Here is a 21,226-nt window from a genome sequence, read left to right on the forward strand (position 1 = left end):
CCCCCATTGCATGTGGTCACACCCCTTTTCAGAAATTGTACCGTTTTCTTGTTTAACAATGTTGGGAGGTATGATGTAGCCCTAGGTGTGCGTCCATATATCCATTGTATTGCCACTATATAGCCTAGGTATGCCTCCTTATATCCATCATACTGTACGTGGTATACGATGTTGACAGTCGGTATCTGTACAATGGGATTTTAAACCTAACCCTTGCAATCTAATTTTAAATTCAGAATATTTCAAATGTCAACATTTTAATTTATTCAGAGAGAGAGAGGGAGGTAAAGGACGGTGGTTATGTCAGCACTAAATGCTTTTTTCCCCGTTATTTTGGCCCCTTTTTACAGTTTATGGCTGATATATAATTGCCATCGGGTATGGGATCCCGGAGGTCAGCATACCGACGCCGGGCTCCCGGCTGCCAGCAGCGAGGTGAGTGCTAGAAAGCCCCTTGTGGACTCAGTGACTCGCCACAGGTTCTGTTCCCACTCTATGGGTGTCGTGAAATCACCAGTGGGAATAGCCCGTTAGACGGGATTCCGGCTGTCGGCATTGTCAGCGGTTGGGATTCCGGCATCTGTATCCTGACCACCGGGGTCCCGACTGCTAGCAATAAAACTGTATCCCTATAATTGTACACTGGCCAAGTAAGCAAACTGTGATGGGATCACATGAAGAGCTGTGGGCCCTGTGCAGTGATTCTTCCCAGAGATTTTCCCTATACAGGAGTAAAAAATATACCCTACTTAAAAATAAGCTTAACTTCCTTTTTCCTTGTAACTGTGTGTCTGTCTGGTCACACATCAATCCTCGTCACAAAATGACAGATTGGATGAATTCCCTGTGTCAGGGCAGAGATCATCCTACACAGAGTGGAGTTTCTGCTGAATTTCCATGTAACAGAGAGAGTGTTTGTTTTACAAGTGCCAGCCCTTACATCCTCCCCCCACTGTATTTACCACGGCTGCCAAAACACTCTCCTCCCCCACATCTGCAGGAGAATCAGGCCTCCGCCTTTTGTACTGGGGGATCCCTTTCTGCTGTAACAGTGTGTAGGTGTCAGGAAGGAAAAGGAACAGAGGCGGAAGGGCCTTGTTCCGGCTGCTGCCGCCCACACTGCTGTCCCCATCTATTCTAAGCCTCTACCAAGACAAAGGATAATTCACTGACCACCACTCTGGGAGTCACGCACAGCATACTGGAAGCACATTATAGTCGTGGCAGATTAGCAATTTGCCAACTATGCACATCTATGAATGTATAAATAACTCTTCAGGCACAAAGGTAATAAAAAATAAAATAAAGCAGCCCTATTAGGACCTTGTTTATTAACAGTTTTACATATAGCGCAGCAATTTTCGTTGCACTTATCAACTGGAAATAACAGCGATAAAACAAAACTGGGTAATAACGGACATAGAAGTAGGAGGGCCTAGCCTTGCAAGCCTTTCCTCGTATTCCAGCGTCTCCATGCTCTTGATTAGTTTGGTCGCCCGCCTCTGAACCTTTTCTAGCTCCAGGATATCCTTGATCAACATTTCAGCCAGGTCTTTTGCACGGAAGGACAGGGGCTGCTGCATGTGTGCGCTGACCGTGATAACTGCTACTTTCACAAGCAGATAAAAGGGGGTGATGAGTACATGATTTCTGCACATGGGTCAATATCCATATTTATTTAATGCACTTGTGGCCGACTTGGCGTGCGCAATATATGCTACACACAGGTACATATGTAACTTTTGTGGTAAATGTGACAAAATAACAACTGTATATAGAAAACAATGCGCAGGAATATTAAGAAAGGAAAAACGTGCAAGTCTTCGGGAAGTGCTATGCAAAGTGGCAGATGCGCGTTGCCCAGAAGTGGGCGTGTCCTGACATCATTTAACGGAAGATCCCTCACGCCCTAAACATACACAGCCATACTTAGGTCTCACAATAATCAGCCTGCAGCTGAAGCAGGACTGGACAAATCCCAGGATTCAGGAAGCTAAAGCTCGTAAACAGTTTCTGCTGGCACCAACCGAAATGTGAGCGTCACTTCTTACATAGCTCCTCAAAACCGAGATCACTGCCTCATGCAATAACAAATGTAAGGCTGGGTACACACTTGTCCCCTCCCATTCTGCTGAAAAAATATAATTTTGGCTGGGGTAAGAGGGATTTATTAATGAGGAATTTTATCTTTAAAAAAGTGTAGGTCCCCCCCAAAGGCAAAACCAGCCAGGGGCTCTTTGAGCCAATCCTGGTCTAAAAAACACAGTTAACAAAATAAGTACAGGTCCCTCACATTTAATGAACCTGCATTGGGGTATTTGAGCCAGCCCTGGTTCTACAAATATGGGTAACAAAACAAGTACCAGAACCATCACTGGGCTCCACTAGCAGGAGGGTTGATGCCACAGCCAGGGGACACACTTGATTGTGTCCCATAGTTGAAGCATTGAACCCCCTCCCCCACCAAACTAGTCAGCACAGGCCAGAGATCTCTTTGGAAGTGGGGACACCCCCCCAATAATGATCTTTGCTGAAGCCCAAGGATATCCACAGCACCCCTGGGCTGTGGGTGCCGAGTTGATAGTCCATTTGTGATAAAATAATATTTTCTTACACAGGAGGACTACAAGCCTCCTCTGTATGTTGGTACTTGGAGAACCACAAGTACCAGCATGCAGAGCATTAAGGGCCAGCTGGTACCTATCGGCCATTTTTAAAATAAATATTAAAATAAAAACAGGGCACCAGAATAATTAATATTGTATTTGCCAGTATCCTCACCTTGGGGTTGGCGGCCTCAAAACTCTTTTGCACGGCCGCCACCCATGCGGGACTTCCCCAGCGTCTTCCACCTTCAGGAGCTTTTCATTGCTCCTCCTCTTGCTGCATGCTGGTTAATATTAGCCGGCACAAGGTGGTCGAGTCGATGACGTGGCAAGCCGTAATTGATGCAATTTTATAAATGGGAAGTCGCACCCCGCTATCATGCAATACTGTCAGGGAGGCGTCTGATTGTCTCCAATTTATGCTGCAGCAGGACAATGGACCCAAACATACAGCCAATGTCATTAAGAACTATCTCCAGTGTAACGAAGAACAAGGAGTCTTGTAAGTGATATGGCCCTCACAGAGCCCTGATCTCCACATGAGTCTATCTAGTATTACATGAATAGTCTGAAGGATTTGAGCAAGCCTACATCCACAGAAAATTTGTGGTTAGTTCTCTAAGATGGTTGGAACAACCTCCCTACTGAGTTCCTTCAAAAACTGTGTGCAAGTGTACCTAGAAGAATTTATGCTGTTTTGAAAGCAAAGGGTGGTCACACCAAATATTCATTTGTTTAGATTTCTCTTCTTTTCATTCACTTAGGATTTCATTAATTGACAAGAATATGCACATCTATGAATTTATAAATAACTCTTAAGGCACAAAGGTAATAAAAAATAAAATAAAGCAGCCCTATTAGGACCTTGTTTATTAACCGTTTTGCATAAAGCACAGCAAATTTCTTGCACCTATCAATTGGAAATAACAGCGATAAAACAAAACTGGGTAATAACAGACATAGAGGTAGGAGGGCCCTGCTCGCAAGGAAAAGCTGAAATCTTTACACTTTCTCCCTCTGCAATAGATGCAGAATACTTGTCTTTTTCACCGGTCTGCCTGAGAGGCTTCCCACCTCACATCAGTTTGTGGTTCCATCCAGTGAAATCCTGGGCCCAAATGCATTTAGTTTTCTGTCTGTTTTTTATCTCTGTTTAACCTGTGCGTAACCAGACTACAGGTAATGCACAAGCAATTTATCAGTACAACATACTAGTGCGCCCTAACTGGGCGACGGCAGCAATTTGGACGATGATCGATCTCGATATCGTCCAAATTGACTTGCATTGCAAAATGACGGAAAACCAACAATGAACGGCTGTGGGGCCGCGCATCGTTCATCGTTGGTGCATACACACTGAGCGATATGAACGTTCATATCGCCCTGCAACATCGCCCAGTGTGTAGGGCGCATAACAATCAGACCTGTACTTGCATCCAACTCTACAATGCAGCCACAATTCCAGGCCTGCCAATAACATCACAATAAAATATTTTTATATTCACTATTTTTCTCCTTGCTAGATAAAATCCAATCAGATTGGATCCTCCGGTAGCAGAAGTTTGCACCAGTTTTGGACACTAAGCATAGGCTACTATTAGAAACTACAGGTGATTCAGCTTCCTGTGCACCTCTGTTGCACTTCCACTGGCGGCTGAAAGGGTGTAGCTGGGTGTTCACATGTTCTGAAGGTGAGTTGTGGGTATATACGCAGGGAACCGTCTGATTTCAGCCAGGTCTTTTGCATGGAAGGACAGGGGCTGCTGCATATGCGTGTCAACCGTGATAACTGCTACTTTCACAAGCAGATAAAAAGGGGTGATGAGTACATGATTTCAGCACATGGGTCAATATCCATATTTATTTAATGCACTTGTGGCCGACTTGGCGTGCGCAATATATGCTACACACAGGTACATATGTAACTTTTGTGGTAAGTGTGACAAAATAACAACTGTATATAGAAAACAATGCACAAGAATATTAAGAAAGGAAAAACGTGCAAGTCTTCGGGAAGTGCTATGCAAAGTGGCAGATGCGCGTTGCCCAGAAGTGGGTGTGTCCTGATATGATTTACCGGAAGATCCCTCACGCCCTAAACATACACAGCCATACTTAGGTCTCACAATAATCAGCCTGCAGCTGAAGCAGGACTGGACAAATCCCAGGATCCAGGAAGCTAAAGCTCGTAAACAGTTTCTGCTGGCACCAACCGAAATGCGAGCGTCACTTCTTACATAGCTCCTCAAAAGAGAGATCACTGCCTCACACAATAACAAATGTAAGGCTGGGTACACGCTTGCCCACTCCCATTCTGCTGAAAAAAAATAAGATGTTACTTACCGGTAAATCTATTTCTCGTAGTCTGTAGTGGATGCTGGGGACTCCGTAAGGACCATGGGGATAGACGGGCTCCGCAGGAGACATGGGCACTTTAAGAAAGAATTTAGGTTCTGGTGTGCACTGGCTCCTCCCTCTACGCCCCTCCTTCAGACCTCAGTTAGAGAAACTGTGCCCAGAAGAGCTGACAGTACAAGAAAAAAAAGAATTTACTCACCGGTAATTCTATTTCTCGTAGTCCGTAGTGGATGCTGGGGACTCCGTAAGGACGATGGGGAATAGACGGGCTCCGCAGGAGACTGGGCACTCTAAAGAAAGATTCAGTACTATCTGGTGTGCACTGGCTCCTCCCTCTATGCCCCTCCTCCAGACCTCAGTTAAGGAAACTGTGCCCGGAAGAGCTGACATTACAAGGAAAGGATTTTGGAATCCAGGGTAAGACTCATACCAGCCACACCAATCACACTGTACAACTTGTGATAAACTTACCCAGTTAACAGTATGAACAACAACTGAGCATCACTCAACCGATGCCACATAAACATAACCCTTTGTTAAGCAATAACTATATACACGTATTGCAGAAAGTCCGCACTTGGGACGGGCGCCCAGCATCCACTACGGACTACGAGAAATAGAATTACCGGTGAGTAAATTCTTATTTTCTCTAACGTCCTAGTGGATGCTGGGGACTCCGTAAGGACCACGGGGATTATACCAAAGCTCCCAAACGGGCGGGAGAGTGCGGATGACTCTGCAGCACCGATTGAGCAAACTCAAGGTCCTCCTCAGCCAGGGTATCAAACTTGTAGAACTTTGCAAAAGTGTTTGAACCTGACCAAGTAGCCGCTCGGCAAAGCTGTAATGCCGAGACCAAGAAGAGCCCACCTTCCTAGTGGAATGGGCCTTAACTGATTTTGGCAGCAGCAATCCAGCCGCAGAATGAGCCTGCTGAATCGTGTTACAGATCCAGCGAGCAATAGTTTGCTTTGAAGCAGGAGCACCAAGCTTGTTGGAAGCATACAGGATAAACAAAGACTCTGTTTTCCTGACCCTAGCCGTTCTGGCTACATAAACCTTCAAAGCCCTGACCACATCAAGTAACTCGGAATCCTCCAAGTCAGTAGTAGCCACAGGCACCACAATAGGTTGGTTTATATGAAAGGATGAAACCACTTTCGGTAGAAATTGTGGACGGGTCCGCAATTCTGCTCTATCCGCATGGAAAACCAGATAGGGGCTTTTATGTGACAAAGCCGCCAACTCTGACACACGCCTAGCCGAAGCCAAGGCTAATAGCATGACCACCTTCCACGTGAGATATTTCGACTCCCCCGTTTTGAGTGGTTCAAACCAGTGGGATTTCAGGAAAATCAACACCACGTTAAGATCCCAAGGTGCCACTGGAGGCACAAAAGCAGGCTGAATATGCAGCACTCCCTTTACAAACGTCTGTACTTCAGGTAGAGAAGCCAACTCTTTTTGAAAGAAAATGGATAGGGACGAAATCTGGACCTTTATGGACCCTAATTTTAGGCCCATAGTCACACCTGACTGTAGGAAGTGCAGGAATCGACCCAGCTGGAATTCCTCTGTAGGGGCCTTCCTGGCCTCACACCAAGCAACATATTTTCGCCATATACGGTGATAATGTTGAGCTGTCACGTCCTTCCTAGCCTTTATCAGCGTAGGCATGACCTCATCCGGAATGCCTTTCTCTGCTAGGATCCGGCGTTCAACCGCCATGCCGTCAAACGCAGCCGCGGTAAGTCTTGGAACAGACAAGGCCCCTGTTGCAACAAGTCCTGTCTTAGAGGAAGAGGCCACGGGCCCTCTGGGAGCATTTCTTGCAGATCTGGATACCAAGTCCTTCGTGGCCAATCTGGAACAATGAGTATTGTTCTCACTCCTCTTTTTCTTATTATCCTCAGCACCTTGGGTATGAGAGGAAGAGGAGGAAATACATAGACCGACTGGAACACCCACGGTATCACCAGGACGTCTACAGCTATCGCCTGAGGATCTCTTGACCTGGCGCAATACCGCTGTAGCTTTTTGTTGAGGCGGGATGCCATCATGTCCACCTGTGGCAGTTCCCACCGACTTGTAATCTGTGCGAAGACTTCCTCATGAAGTTCCCACTCTCCCGGGTGGAGGTCGTGTCTGCTGAGGAAGTCTGCTTCCCAGTTGTCCACTCCCGGGATGAACACTGCTGACAGTGCGCTTACGTGATTCTCCGCCCAGCAAAGAATCTTGGTGGCTTCCGCCATCGCCACTCTGCTCCTTGTGCCGCCTTGGCAGTATACATGAGCTACTGTAGTTGTCTGACTGAATCAGAACCGGTTGGTCGCGAAGCAGGGTCTCCGTTTGACGTAGGGCGTTGTATATGGCCCTTAGTTCCAGGATGTCTGACTGAATCAGAACCGGTTGGTCGCGAAGCAGGGTCTCCGTTTGACGTAGGGCGTTGTATATGGCCCTTAGTTCCAGGATGTTGATGTGAAGGCAAGTCTCTTGACTTGACCACAGACCTTGGAAATTTCTTCCCTGTGTGACTGTACCCCAACCTCGGAGGCTTGCGTCCGTGGTCACCAGGACCAAGTCCTGAATGCCGAATCTGCAGCCCTCGAGAAGGTGAGCGCTCTGTAGCCACCACAGGAGTGACACCCTGGCCCTGGGGGATAGGGTGATTAACCGATGCATCTGAAGACGTGATCCGGACCACTTGTCCAGTAAGTCCCATTGAAAGGTCCTCGCATGGAACCTGCCGAAGGGAATGGCCTCGTATGATGCCACCATCTTTCCCAGGACACGAATGCAGTAATGCACTGACACCTGTTTTGATTTTAATAGGTTCCTGACCAGTGTCATGAGTTCCTGAGCTTTCTCCATCAGGAGATAAACCCTTTTTTGGTCTGTGTCTAGAATCATGCCCAGGAAAGGCAGACGAGTCGTAGGAACCAACTGTTATGATTCCCGTACTCCAGACCAGAGGAGATCTTATGGCAGAGGTCTGAGTACTGGAAAGATATACTGGTTGTGGGAGCAGGAGAGCCTAGTAACCCCTGGCGCCCTAACTCCGTTGTCTCGCCCGTGTTATCAGAAATCCCCTGCGAGACTATGGTTGCTTGAGCCCATGGCAGCCGCGTTCGAAGGGCGGATTATGTCTGCCCAACCCCGATGCCCCCTCAGGTCTTAATGGGAGACAAAGGGAAATCCGAGACAGGGTGATAACAAGGGGCCCTCTGACTAAGCAACCAGGCCAGGGGTTACAAGCTAACTAACTAAACCAAAAAGTATGTGCGGACTAGCCGCCAGGGAAAAGGACAACCAAAGATCCACTGATCCGTAACTCCTATCCAGCACCGCTGGATACCAGAGTGGATCAGGGGGAGCGGAATCCTCTGCAAAAGCTCCAGAACACAAAGATACAAAATAATAAACAGTAAGCGGTCAAGCCGCAACACACGGCTACGCCGCGACTCACGAACACCACAGGATGTTAAAGGTGCTCGGTCAGACTCCAGGAACAGATGACAATTTCCGAGTACAGGATCACTGAGGACAGGAACAACCGGATTGAGCAGGACTGGAAACTCTCTGTAACCAACACAGGCAAACAGGAAGCTATCACCGGCGTCTGTGAGAAGTCCAAAGGGTGCTTATAACTGTGAGCTCCCCAATCAGGAGCCAGACTGGGTAATCACAAGTAATGCCGTGCAGCTTGCATGCTGCACGGCCAGCACACCATTATACAATTAGAAAAGACCCAGCAACGGGGAACGCGGCCCGAACGTGGCGTCCCCGTTGCTAGGGTCTGAGCGGCTCCGTGCGCCCGGCGTCTAGCGTTGCCAGGGAGCCGGCGGCTGTACGCGCACGGCGTCCCTGGTTGCTAGGCGCCGGGCCGCACCGACGAGCGGACCCCAGCGCCTAACAGTACCCCCCCCTTGAGGAGGGGTCAAGGAACCCCTAAAGCCCGGTTTCCGAGGAAATTCTCGAAAAAATGCCCTCTTGAGCCTCGGGGCATGGAGATCCTTATCCAGGACCCAAGACCTTTCTTCTGGACCATAACCTCTCCAATGCACCAAAAAATAAAGCCGACCCCGGGACAACTTGGAATCGAGAACCTTCTCCACCAAGAACTCCTGCTGACCCTGTACAACAATTGGTGATCTCCCCTGAGATATCTTACGAGGAAATCTACTGGACGAAACATATGGTTTCAGCAATGAGCAATGGAAAGTATTTCCGATCCGTAAAGTTTTTGGTAAACGTAACCGGAAGGCAACTGGATTTACTTTTTTGATAATGTGAAATGGTCCAATAAATTTAGGACCCAATCTGGCTGAGGTTTGTCGAAGTTTAATGTTGCGAGTCGACAACCACACCCTATCTCCTACTTTAAAAGTGCACGGCCGCCGGAGCCTGTCAGAAAATCTCTTTTCCTGAAATGCCGCTTTTCTGAGAGCCAGGTGCACTTTTCTCCAAATGAGCCTAAGATGAGAGGTCAAGGTCAGTGAGGAGACAGAGGAATGTTGAAAAAAGGAATTAGCTCTGGGGTGAAAACCAAAAACTGCAAAAAATGGAGACACATTGGTGGAGGAATGACAGGCATTATTGTAAGCGAACTCCGCCAATGGAAGAAACTCAGACCAGTCATTTTGGAGTTTGGCCGAGTACAACCGCAAATATTGTTTTAGAGATTGATTAACTCGCTCAGTCTGCCCGTTGGATTGGGGATGGTAGCCTGACGTTAAAGATAATTTCATCTTCAATGAGACACAAAAAGATTTCCAAAACTGTGCAATGAATTGTGGACCCCGATCAGAAACAATATCAGTGGGTAACCCATGGAGTCTGAAAACATGGCGGAGGAACAAGACTGCCAATCCCTGGGCAGATGGCAATCGGGGAAGAGCAATGAAATGGGCCATTTTACTAAAACGGTCCACTACCACCCATATGACTCGGCATCCGGCTGACAGAGGGAGGTCCACCACAAAATCCATGGAGATATGAGACCATGGCCTAAGAGGAACATTCAAGGGCATAAGCTGACCGATAGGCAAAGAACGGGGAACTTTATGCTGTGCACAGACCTGACACGAAAAAACAAACTCCTTAATGTCTTTGGAAAGACCAGGCCACCATACTGAGCGGGAGACTAATTCCAAAGTCTTAGCGATTCCCGGATGCCCGGCAACTTTGCTATCATAAAACTCCGTCAAAACAGTTGCTCTCAAAAACTCAGGGACAAAAAGACGACCAGCAGGAGTATTTCCAGGAGCCTGATGTTGAAGCAGCTTTAACTGGGTAAATAAATCCTGTGTGAGGCCTGCCCGAATGACTGAAGACGGAAGTATGGGAGTAACAGGACTATTGTCTTGAACTGGAAGAAAACTGCGTGACAGGGCATCTGCCTTGGTATTCTTGGAACCTGGCCTGAAGGTGATAATGAATTTGAAACGAGTAAAAAATAAAGCCCAACGAGCCTGCCGGGCATTCAGTCGTTTAGCTGATTCAATGTATTGAAGATTTTTGTGATCAGTCAAAACTGAAATGATATGAGTCGCTCCCTCAAGCCAATGCCTCCGTACCTGAGGAGACTGGTCTCAAACGAAAATAAAGTTTACAAGACTCTTTAAAATTAAAAAACTGTTTTCTATCCCCAGAAAAACGGTCAGGCAGATGCATTTTTGGTTCAGGAATGACCCTCGGGGAAGTCCGTAACAGATCCTCCTGTGACCTCACCCGAAGAGACAGATCCTGAACCATCTGAGTAAGCTCTTGAATCTGGCTAACTAGAAGCTGGCCAGGATTTGGCCCGACACCGGTGGGATTCATGAGGCCGACAAATCTCCCAACTGAACAAGGGAAAAAATAAGAATTTACTTACCGATAATTCTATTTCTCGGAGTCCGTAGTGGATGCTGGGGTTCCTGAAAGGACCATGGAGAATAGCGGCTCCGCAGGAGACAGGGCACAAAAAAGTAAAGCTTTACTAGGTCAGGTGGTGTGCACTGGCTCCTCCCCCTATGACCCTCCTCCAGACTCCAGTTAGGTACTGTGCCCGGACGAGCATACACAATAAGGGAGGCATTTTGAATCCCGGGTAAGACTCATACCAGCCACACCAATCACACCGTACAACTTGTGATCTAAACCCAGTTAACAGTATGACAACAGAAAGGGCCTCTTAAAGATGGCTCCTTAACAATAACCCGAATTAGTTAACAATAACTATGTACAAGTATTGCAGATAATCCGCACTTGGGATGGGCGCCCAGCATCCACTACGGACTCCGAGAAATAGAATTATCGGTAAGTAAATTCTTATTTTCTCTATCGTCCTAAGTGGATGCTGGGGTTCCTGAAAGGACCATGGGGATTATACCAAAGCTCCCAAACGGGCGGGAGAGTGCGGATGACTCTGCAGCACCGAATGAGAGAACTCCAGGTCCTCCTTTGCCAGGGTATCAAATTTGTAAAATTTTACAAACGTGTTCTCCCCCGACCACGTAGCTGCTCGGCAGAGTTGTAATGCCGAGACCCCTCGGGCAGCCGCCCAAGATGAGCCCACCTTCCTTGTGGAGTGGGCTTTTACAGTTTTAGGCTGTGGCAGGCCTGCCACAGAATGTGCAAGTTGAATTGTGTTACAAATCCAACGAGCAATCGACTGCTTAGAAGCAGGTGCGCCCAACTTGTTGGGTGCATACAATATAAACAGCGAGTCAGATTTTCTGACTCCAGCCGTCCTTGCAATGTATATTTTTAAGGCTCTGACAACGTCCAACAACTTGGAGTCCTCCAAGTCGCTAGTGGCCGCAGGCACCACAATAGGTTGGTTCAGATGAAATGCTGATACCACTTTAGGGAGAAAATGCGGACGAGTCCGCAGTTCTGCCCTATCCGAATGGAAGATTAGATAAGGACTTTTATAAGATAAAGCCGCCAATTCAGATACTCTCCTGGCAGAGGCCAGGGCTAGTAACATAGTCACTTTCAATGTGAGATATTTCAAATCCACCTTTTTCAATGGTTCAAACCAATGGGATTTGAGGAAATCTAAAACTACATTTAGATCCCACGGTGCCACCGGAGGCACCACAGGAGGCTGTATATGCAGTACTCCCTTGACAAAAGTCTGGACCTCAGGGACAGAGGCCAATTCTTTTTGGAAGAATATTGACAGGGCCGAAATTTGAACCTTAATGGATCCCAATTTGAGACCCATAGATAATCCTGATTGCAGGAAATGTAGGAAACGACCCAGTTGGAATTCCTCCGTCGGAACCCTCCGATCCTCGCACCACGCTACATATTTTCGCCAAATGCGGTGATAATGTTTCACGGTGACTTCCTTCCGTGCCTTAATCAAGGTAGGAATGACTTCTTCTGGAATGCCTTTCCCTTTTAGGATCTGGCGTTCAACCGCCATGCCGTCAAACGCAGCCGCGGTAAGTCTTGAAAAAGACAGGGACCCTGCTGTAGCAGGTCCCTTCTCAGAGGTAGAGGCCACGGTTCGTCCGTGAGCATCTCTTGAAGTTCCGGATACCAAGTCCTTCTCGGCCAATCCGGAACCACTAGTATTGTTCTTACTCTTCTTTGCCGTATGATCTTCAATACCTTTGGTATGAGCGGCAGAGGAGGAAACACATACACTGACTGGTACACCCAAGGAGTTACCAGTGCGTCCACAGCTATTGCCTGTGGATCTCTTGACCTGGCGCAATATTTGTCCAGTTTCTTGTTGAGGCGAGACGCCATCATGTCTACAATTGGTCTTTCCCAACGGTCTATTAACATGTTGAAGACTTCTGGATGTAGACCCCACTCTCCCGGATGAAGATCGTGTCTGCTGAGGAAGTCTGCTTCCCAGTTGTCCACGCCCAGGATGAACACTGCTGACAGTGCTATCACGTGATTCTCCGCCCAGCGAAGAATCTTGGCAGCTTCTGCCATTGCACTCCTGCTTCTTGTGCCGCCCTGCCTGTTTACATGGGCGACCGCCGTGATGTTGTCCGACTGAATCAACACCGGCTTTCCTTGCAGGAGAAGTTCCGCCTGGCTTAGAGCATTGTAGATTGCTCTTAGTTCCAGAATGTTTATGTGAAGAGACTTTTCCAGACTCGTCCATACTCCCTGGAAGTTTCTTCCTTGTGTGACTGCTCCCCAGCCTCTCAGGCTGGCGTCCGTGGTCACCAGGATCCAATCCTGAATGCCGAATCTGCGGCCTTCTAATAGGTGAGCCTTCTGCAACCACCACAGAAGTGACACCCTTGTCTTTGGTGACAGGGTTATTCGCAGGTGCATCTGCAGATGCGACCCTGACCATTTGTCCAACAGATCCCTTTGGAATATTCTTGCATGGAATCTGCCGAATGGAATTGCTTCGTAAGAAGCCACCATTTTTCCCAGGACTCTTGTGCATTGATGTACTGACACTTTTCCTGGTTTTAGGAGGTTCCTGACCAGATCGGATAACTCCTTGGCTTTTTCCTCTGGAAGGAAAACCTTTTTCTGAACCGTGTCCAGAATCATTCCTAGGAACAGCAGACGAGTTGTCGGGATTAAATGGGATTTTGGAATATTCAGAATCCACCCGTGTTGTCTTAGCACCTCTTGAGATAGTGCTAAAGCTGTCTCCAGCTGTTCTCTGGACCTTGCCCTTATTAGGAGATCGTCCAAGTATGGGATAACTAATACGCCTTTTCTTCGAAGAAGAATCATCATCTCGGCCATTACCTTGGTAAAGACCCGAGGCGCCGTGGACAATCCGAACGGCAGCGTCTGAAACTGATAGTGACAGTTTTGAACAATGAACCTGAGGTACCCCTGGTGTGCGGGGTAAATCGGAACGTGTAGATACGCATCCTTGATGTCCAAGGATACCATAAAGTCCCCTTCTTCCAGGTTCGCTATCACTGCTCTGAGTGACTCCATCTTGAACTTGAACTTTTTTATGTAGAGGTTCAAGGACTTCAGATTTAGAATAGGCCTTACCGAGCCATCCGGCTTCGGTACCACAAATAGAGTGGAATAATACCCCTTTCTTTGTTGTAATAGGGGTACTTTGACTATCACCTGCTGAGCGTACAGCTTGTGAATGGCTTCCAACACCCTCTCCCTTTCGGAAGAGACGGTTGGTAAGGCAGACTTCAGGAAACGATGAGGAGGATCCGTCTCTAATTCCAACCTGTACCCCTGAGATATTATCTGCAGGATCCAGGGGTCTACCTGCGAGTGAGCCCACTGCGCGCTGTAATTTTTGAGACGGCCCCCCACTGTCCCCGAGTCCGCTTGAGAGGCCCCAGCGTCATGCTGAGGTTTTTGCAGGAGCCGGGGAGGGCTTCTGTTCCTGGGAAGGAGCTGCCTGTTGGTGTCTCTTCCCTCTTCCTCTGCCTCGTGGCAGGTACGACAAGCCCTTTGCTCTCTTATTTTTGTAGGAGCGAAAAGGCTGCGGTTGAAAGGTCGGTGCCTTTCTCTGTTGGGGAGTGACTTGAGGTAAAAAAGTGGATTTCCCGGCAGTAGCCGTGGCCACCAAGTCTGATAGACCAACTCCAAATAACTCCTCCCCTTTATACGGCAAAACCTCCATGTGACGTTTTGAATCCGCATCGCCTGTCCACTGTCGTGTCCATAAGGCTCTTCTGGCTGAAATGGACATAGCACTCACCCGAGATGCCAGTGTGCAAATATCCCTCTGTGCATCACGCATATAGATAAATGCATCCTTTATTTGTTCTAACGACAGTAAAACATTGTCCCTATCTAGGGTATCAATATTTTCAATCAGGGATTCTGACCAAACTACTCCAGCACTGCACATCCAGGCAGTTGCTATAGCTGGTCGTAGTATAACACCTGCATGTGTGTATATATTCTTTTGAATAACTTCCATCTTTCTATCTGATGGATCCTTAAGTGCGGCCGTCTCAGGAGAGGGTAACGCCACTTGTTTGGATAAGCGTGTGAGCGCCTTGTCCACCTTAGGGGGTGTTTCCCAGCGCGCCCTAACCTCTGGCGGGAAAGGGTATAATGCCAATAACTTTTTTGAAATTATCAACTTTTTATCAGGAGCAACCCACGCTTCATCACACACGTCATTTAATTCTTCTGATTCAGGAAAAACTGTTTGTAGTTTTTTCACACCATACATAATACCCTGTTTTACGGTATCTGTAGTATCAGCTAAATGTAACGTCTCCTTCATTGCCAAAATCATATAACGTGTGGCCCTACTGGAAAATACGTTTGAATTTCTACCGTCGTCACTGGAATCAGTGCCCGTGTCTGGGTCTGTGTCGACCGACTGAGGCAAAGGGCGTTTTACAGCCCCTGACGGTGTTTGAGGCGCCTGGACAGGCATTAATTGATTGTCCGGCCGCCTCATGTCCTCAACTGACTGTTTAAGGGAAGATAAACCATCACGTAATTCCACAAATAAAGGCATCCATTCTGGTGTCGACCCCCTGGGGGGTGACATCTGCATATTTGGCAATTGCTCCGCCTCCACACCAATATCGTCCTCATACATGTCGACACCACGTACCGACACACACCGCAAACTCACAGGGAATGCTCTAATGAAGACAGGACCCACTAGCCCTTTTGGGGAGACAGAGGGAGAGTCTGCCAGCACACACCACAAAGCGCTATATATACAAGGGATATCCTTATATTAAGTGCTCCCTTATAGCTGCTTTAATATATATATATATAGCCATTAATGTGCCCCCCCTCTCTGTTTTACCCTGTTTCTGTAGTGCAGTGCAGGGGAGAGACCTGGGAGCCGTTCTGACCAGCGGAGCTGTGACAGAAAATGGCGCCGTGTGCTGAGGAGATAGGCCCCGCCCCTTTTTCGGCGGGTTCTTCTCCCGCTATTTTTCCAGTCAGGCAGGGGTTAAATATCTCCATATAGCCCCTATGGGCTATATGTGAGGTATTTTTAGCCTTGTATAAGGTTTATATTTGCCTCTCAGAGCGCCCCCCCCCAGCGCTCTGCACCCTCAGTGACTGCCCAGTGAAGTGTGCTGAGAGGAAAATGGCGCACAGCTGCAGTGCTGTGCGCTACCTTATGAAGACTGAGGAGTCTTCAGCCGCCGGTTTCCGGACCTCTTCACGCTTCAGCATCTGCAAGGGGGTCGGCGGCGCGGCTCCGGGACCGGACTCCACGGCTGGGCCTGTGTTCGATCCCTCTGGAGCTAATGGTGTCCAGTAGCCAAGCAGCAAATCCACTCTGCATGCAGGTGAGTTTACTACTTTCCCCCTAAGTCCCACGTTGCAGTGATCCTGTTGCCAGCAGGACTCACTGTAAAGAAAAAAAACCTAAACTAAACTTTCTCTAAGCAGCTCTTTAGGAGAGCCACCTAGATTGCACCCTTCTCGTTCGGGCACAAAATCTAACTGGAGTCTGGAGGAGGGTCATAGGGGGAGGAGCCAGTGCACACCACCTGACCTAGTAAAGCTTTACTTTTTTGTGCCCTGTCTCCTGCGGAGCCGCTATTCTCCATGGTCCTTTCAGGAACCCCAGCATCCACTTAGGACGATAGAGAAAATTAACTCCTGTTTAATTTTAAATTTAGTCAGGCCGGTGATAATGTTATGATTCCCGTACTCCAGACCAGAGGAGATCTTATGGCAGAGGTCTGAGTACTGGAAAGATATACTGGTTGTGGGAGCAGGAGAGCCTAGTAACCCCTGGCGCCCTAACTCCGTTGTCTCGCCCGTGTTATCAGAAATCCCCTGCGAGACTATGGTTGCTTGAGCCCATGGCAGCCGCGTTCGAAGGGCGGATTATGTCTGCCCAACCCCGATGCCCCCTCAGGTCTTAATGGGAGACAAAGGGAAATCCGAGACAGGGTGATAACAAGGGGCCCTCTGACTAAGCAACCAGGCCAGGGGTTACAAGCTAACTAACTAAACCAAAAAGTATGTGCGGACTAGCCGCCAGGGAAAAGGACAACCAAAGATCCACTGATCCGTAACTCCTATCCAGCACCGCTGGATACCAGAGTGGATCAGGGGGAGCGGAATCCTCTGCAAAAGCTCCAGAACACAAAGATACAAAATAATAAACAGTAAGCGGTCAAGCCGCAACACACGGCTACGCCGCGACTCACGAACACCACAGGATGTTAAAGGTGCTCGGTCAGACTCCAGGAACAGATGACAATTTCCGAGTACAGGATCACTGAGGACAGGAACAACCGGATTGAGCAGGACTGGAAACTCTCTGTAACCAACACAGGCAAACAGGAAGCTATCACCGGCGTCTGTGAGAAGTCCAAAGGGTGCTTATAACTGTGAGCTCCCCAATCAGGAGCCAGACTGGGTAATCACAAGTAATGCCGTGCAGCTTGCATGCTGCACGGCCAGCACACCATTATACAATTAGAAAAGACCCAGCAACGGGGAACGCGGCCCGAACGTGGCGTCCCCGTTGCTAGGGTCTGAGCGGCTCCGTGCGCCCGGCGTCTAGCGTTGCCAGGGAGCCGGCGGCTGTACGCGCACGGCGTCCCTGGTTGCTAGGCGCCGGGCCGCACCGACGAGCGGACCCCGGCGCCTAACACCAACTGCGACTTTGGAATATTTAGAATCCAGCCGTGTTGCCGTAACACTTCCAGAGAAAGTGCTACGCTGATCAGCAACTGCTCTCTCGATCTCGCTTTTATGAGGAGATCGTCCAAGTATGGGATAATTGTGACTCCTTGCTTTCGCAGGAGTACCATCATTTCCGCCATTACCTTGATAAATATTCTCGGTGCCGTGGAGAGACCAAACGGCAACGTCTGAAATTGGTAATGACAATCCTGTACCACAAATCTGAGGTACGCCTGATGAGGTGGATAAATGGGGACATGAAGGTATGCATCCTTTATGTCCAGAGACACCAAAAAATCCCCCCCTTCCAGGCTTGCGATGACCGCTCTCAGCGATTCCATCTTGAACTTGAACCTTTTCAGGTATATGTTCAGGGATTTAAATTCAATATGGGTCTGACCGAACCGTCCGGTTTCGGGACTACAAACATGGTCGAATAATAACCCCTTCCTTGTTGAAGGAGGGGAATCTTGACCACCACCTGTTGAAGATACAATTTGTGAATTGCAGTTAACACTATTTCCCTCTCGTGGGGGGAAGCTGGCAGGGCCGATTTGAGGTATCGGTGAGGGGGCATCTCCTCGAATTCCAGCTTGTATCCCTGAGACACAATCTCTATTGCCCAGGGATCCAACTGTGAGAGAACCCACTTGTGGCTGAAATGTCGAAGACGCGCCCCCACCGGGCCTAGCTCCGCTTGTGGAGCCCCAGCGCCATGCGGTGGATTTTGTAGAGGCCGGGTAGGACTTCTGTTCCTGGGAACTAGCTGTGTTGTGCAGCTTCTTTCCTCTGCCCCTGCCAAGAAAGGACGCAACTCAGACTTTGTTTTTCTGTGATCGAAAGGACTGCATTTGATAATACGGTGCTCTCTTAGGCTGTGAGGAAACATATGGCAAAAAATTTGACTTTCCAGCAGTAGCTGTGGAGACCAGGTCCGAGAGACCCTCCCCAAACAATTCCTCGCCCTTGTAAGGTAAAACCTCCATATGCCTTTTTGAGTCGGCATCACCTGTCCATTGCCGAGTCCACAGGACCCTTCTGGCAGAAATTGACATAGCATTTATTCTAGAACCCAGTAGACTAATGTCTCTTTGAGCATCTCTCATATATAGGACAGCGTCTTTAATATGCCCCAAGGTCAACAATATAGTATCCTTGTCTAAGGTATCAATTTCCTCAGACACGGTATCCGTCCATGCCGCTACAGCACTACACACCCAGGCCGAGGGTAGCCGTATCCTGTGACGGCAGGGCTACCTTCTTGGATAAGCGTGTTAAAGCTTTGTCCACCTTAGGGGAGGATTCCCAGCGTAACCTGTCCGTTGGCGGGAAAGGATACGCCATAAGAATCCTTTTGGAAATCTGCAGTTATTTATCTGGAGATTCTCAAGCCTTTTCACATAACTCATTTAGCTCGTGTGAGGGGGGAAAGGTTACCTCCGGCTTCTTTTCCCCATACATATGTACCCTCTTGTCAGGGACTGGGATTTCCTCTGTGATGTGCAACACATCCTTAATTGCTATAATCATATAACGAAATGGATTTAGCCAATTTTGGCTTTAACTTTGCTGCATCGTAATAGACACTGGAGTCAGAATCCATGTCGGTATCTGTGTCAGCAATTTGGGATAGTGGGCGCTTCAGAGACCCTGACGGCCTCTGCGACATAGGATCAGGCACGGGTTGGGACCCCGACTGTCTTGAGGCTTCAGCTTTTTCTAACCTTTTATGCAAGGAATTAACATTATCATTTAAAACCTTCCACATATCCATCCAATCAGGTGTCGGCGCCGTCGGCGGAGACACCACATTCACTTGCTCCCGCTCTGCTTCCACATAGCCTTCCTCATCAGACATGTCGACACAAGCGTACCGACACACCACATACACAGGGAATGCCCTTTTTGAAGACAGTTCCCCCACAAGGCCCTTAGGAGAGACAGAGAGAGTATGCCAGCACACACCCCAGCGCTATAAACCCAGGAATAACACAGTAACTTAATGTTAACCCAGTAGCTGCTGTTTATATATAGTTTTGTTCGCCTAATTATGTGCCCCCCTTCTCTTTTTACCCTCTTCTACTGTGTATCTGCAGGGGAGAGCCTGGGGAGCTTCCTCTCAGCGGAGCTGTGGAGAAAAAATGGCGCTGGTGAGTGCTGAGGAAGAAGCTCCGCCCCCTCGGCGGCGGGCTTCTGTCCCGCTTAAATATGCAATTTTTGGCGGGGGCTCATACATGTATACAGTGCCCAGCTGTATATGTTTAACTTTTGCCAAAAGAGGTCCCAAATGCTGCCCAGGGCGCTTCCCCCTGCGCCCTGTACCCTTACAGTGACCGGAGTATGTGAGGTGTGTGGGAGCAATGGCGCACAGCTGCAGTGCTGTGCGTTACCTCAGTGAAGAACGGAGTCTTCTTTGCTTCTCATACTCACCCGGCTTCTGTCTTCCGGCTCTGTGAGGGGGACGGCGGCGTGGCTCTGGGATCGGACGGCGAGGGTGAGATCCTGCGTACGATCCCTCTGGAGCTAATGGTGTCCAGTAGCCTAAGAAGCAGGACCTAGCTTCAGAGAGTAGGGCTGCTTCTCTCCCCAGTCCCACGATGCAGGGAGTCTGTTGCCAGCAGAAATCCCTAAAAATAAAAAACCTAACAAAATACTTTCTCTCAGCAAACTCAGGAGAGATCACTGAAAAGCACCCAGCTCGTCTGGGCACAGTATCAAACTGAGGTCCGGAGGAGGGGCATAGAGGGAGGAGCCAGTGCACACCAGAACCTAAATTATTTCTTAAAATGCCCATGTCTCCTGCGGAGCCCGTCTATCCCCATGGTCCTTACGGAGTCCCCAGCATCCACTAGGACGTTAGAGAAATATAATTTTGTCTGGGGGAAGGGGGATTTATTAATGAGGAATTTTATCCCCCCCCCCCCCCACACACACACACAAAGGCATAACCAGCCCGGGGCTCTTTGAGCCAATCCTGGCCTAAAAACCACAGTGAACAAAATAAGTACAGGTCCCCCACATTTAATGAACCTGCATTGGGCTCTTGGAACCAGCACTAGTTCTACAAATAATAAGATTTTACTTACCGATAAATCTATTTCTCGTAGTCCGTAGTGGATGCTGGGACTCCGTCAGGACCATGGGGATTAGCGGCTCCGCAGGAGACAGGGCACAAAAATAAAAGCTTTAGGACTAGGTGGTGTGCACTGGCTCCTCCCCCTATGACCCTCCTCCAAGCCTCAGTTAGGATACTGTGCCCGGACGAGCGTACACAATAAGGAAGGATTTTGAATCCCGGGTAAGACTCATACCAGCCACACCAATCACACCGTACAACTTGTGATCTGAACCCAGTTAACAGTATGACAAACGTAGGAGCCTCTGAACAGACGGCTCACAACAATAACAACCCGATTTTTTTGTAACAATAACTATGTACAAGTATTGCAGACAATCCGCACTTGGGATGGGCGCCCAGCATCCACTACGGACTACGAGAAATAGATTTATCGGTAAGTAAAATCTTATTTTCTCTGACGTCCTAGTGGATGCTGGGACTCCGTCAGGACCATGGGGATTATACCAAAGCTCCCAAACGGGCGGGAGAGTGCGGATGACTCTGCAGCACCGAATGAGAGAACTCCAGGTCCTCTTTAGCCAGGGTATCAAATTTGTAGAAT

The 21,226-nt window shown here is 48.5% G+C and overlaps 1 long non-coding RNA gene across 1 annotated transcript in view; it reads right to left on the reverse strand.

The window, feature by feature from the left end:
- Nucleotides 1-1,288: 1,288 nt before the first annotated feature.
- LOC134934828 (uncharacterized) overlaps nucleotides 1,289-21,226 on the reverse strand; it is a 111,629-nt gene continuing 91,691 nt past the window's right edge. The window contains exon 2 of the long non-coding RNA XR_010179823.1: nucleotides 1,289-1,606. This is a non-coding gene — a long non-coding RNA (uncharacterized LOC134934828). The remainder of the gene's footprint in view (nucleotides 1,607-21,226) is intronic.

The sequence above is a fragment of the Pseudophryne corroboree genome, chromosome 6, assembly GCF_028390025.1.
Source record: "Pseudophryne corroboree isolate aPseCor3 chromosome 6, aPseCor3.hap2, whole genome shotgun sequence".
NCBI lineage: Eukaryota > Metazoa > Chordata > Amphibia > Anura > Myobatrachidae > Pseudophryne > Pseudophryne corroboree.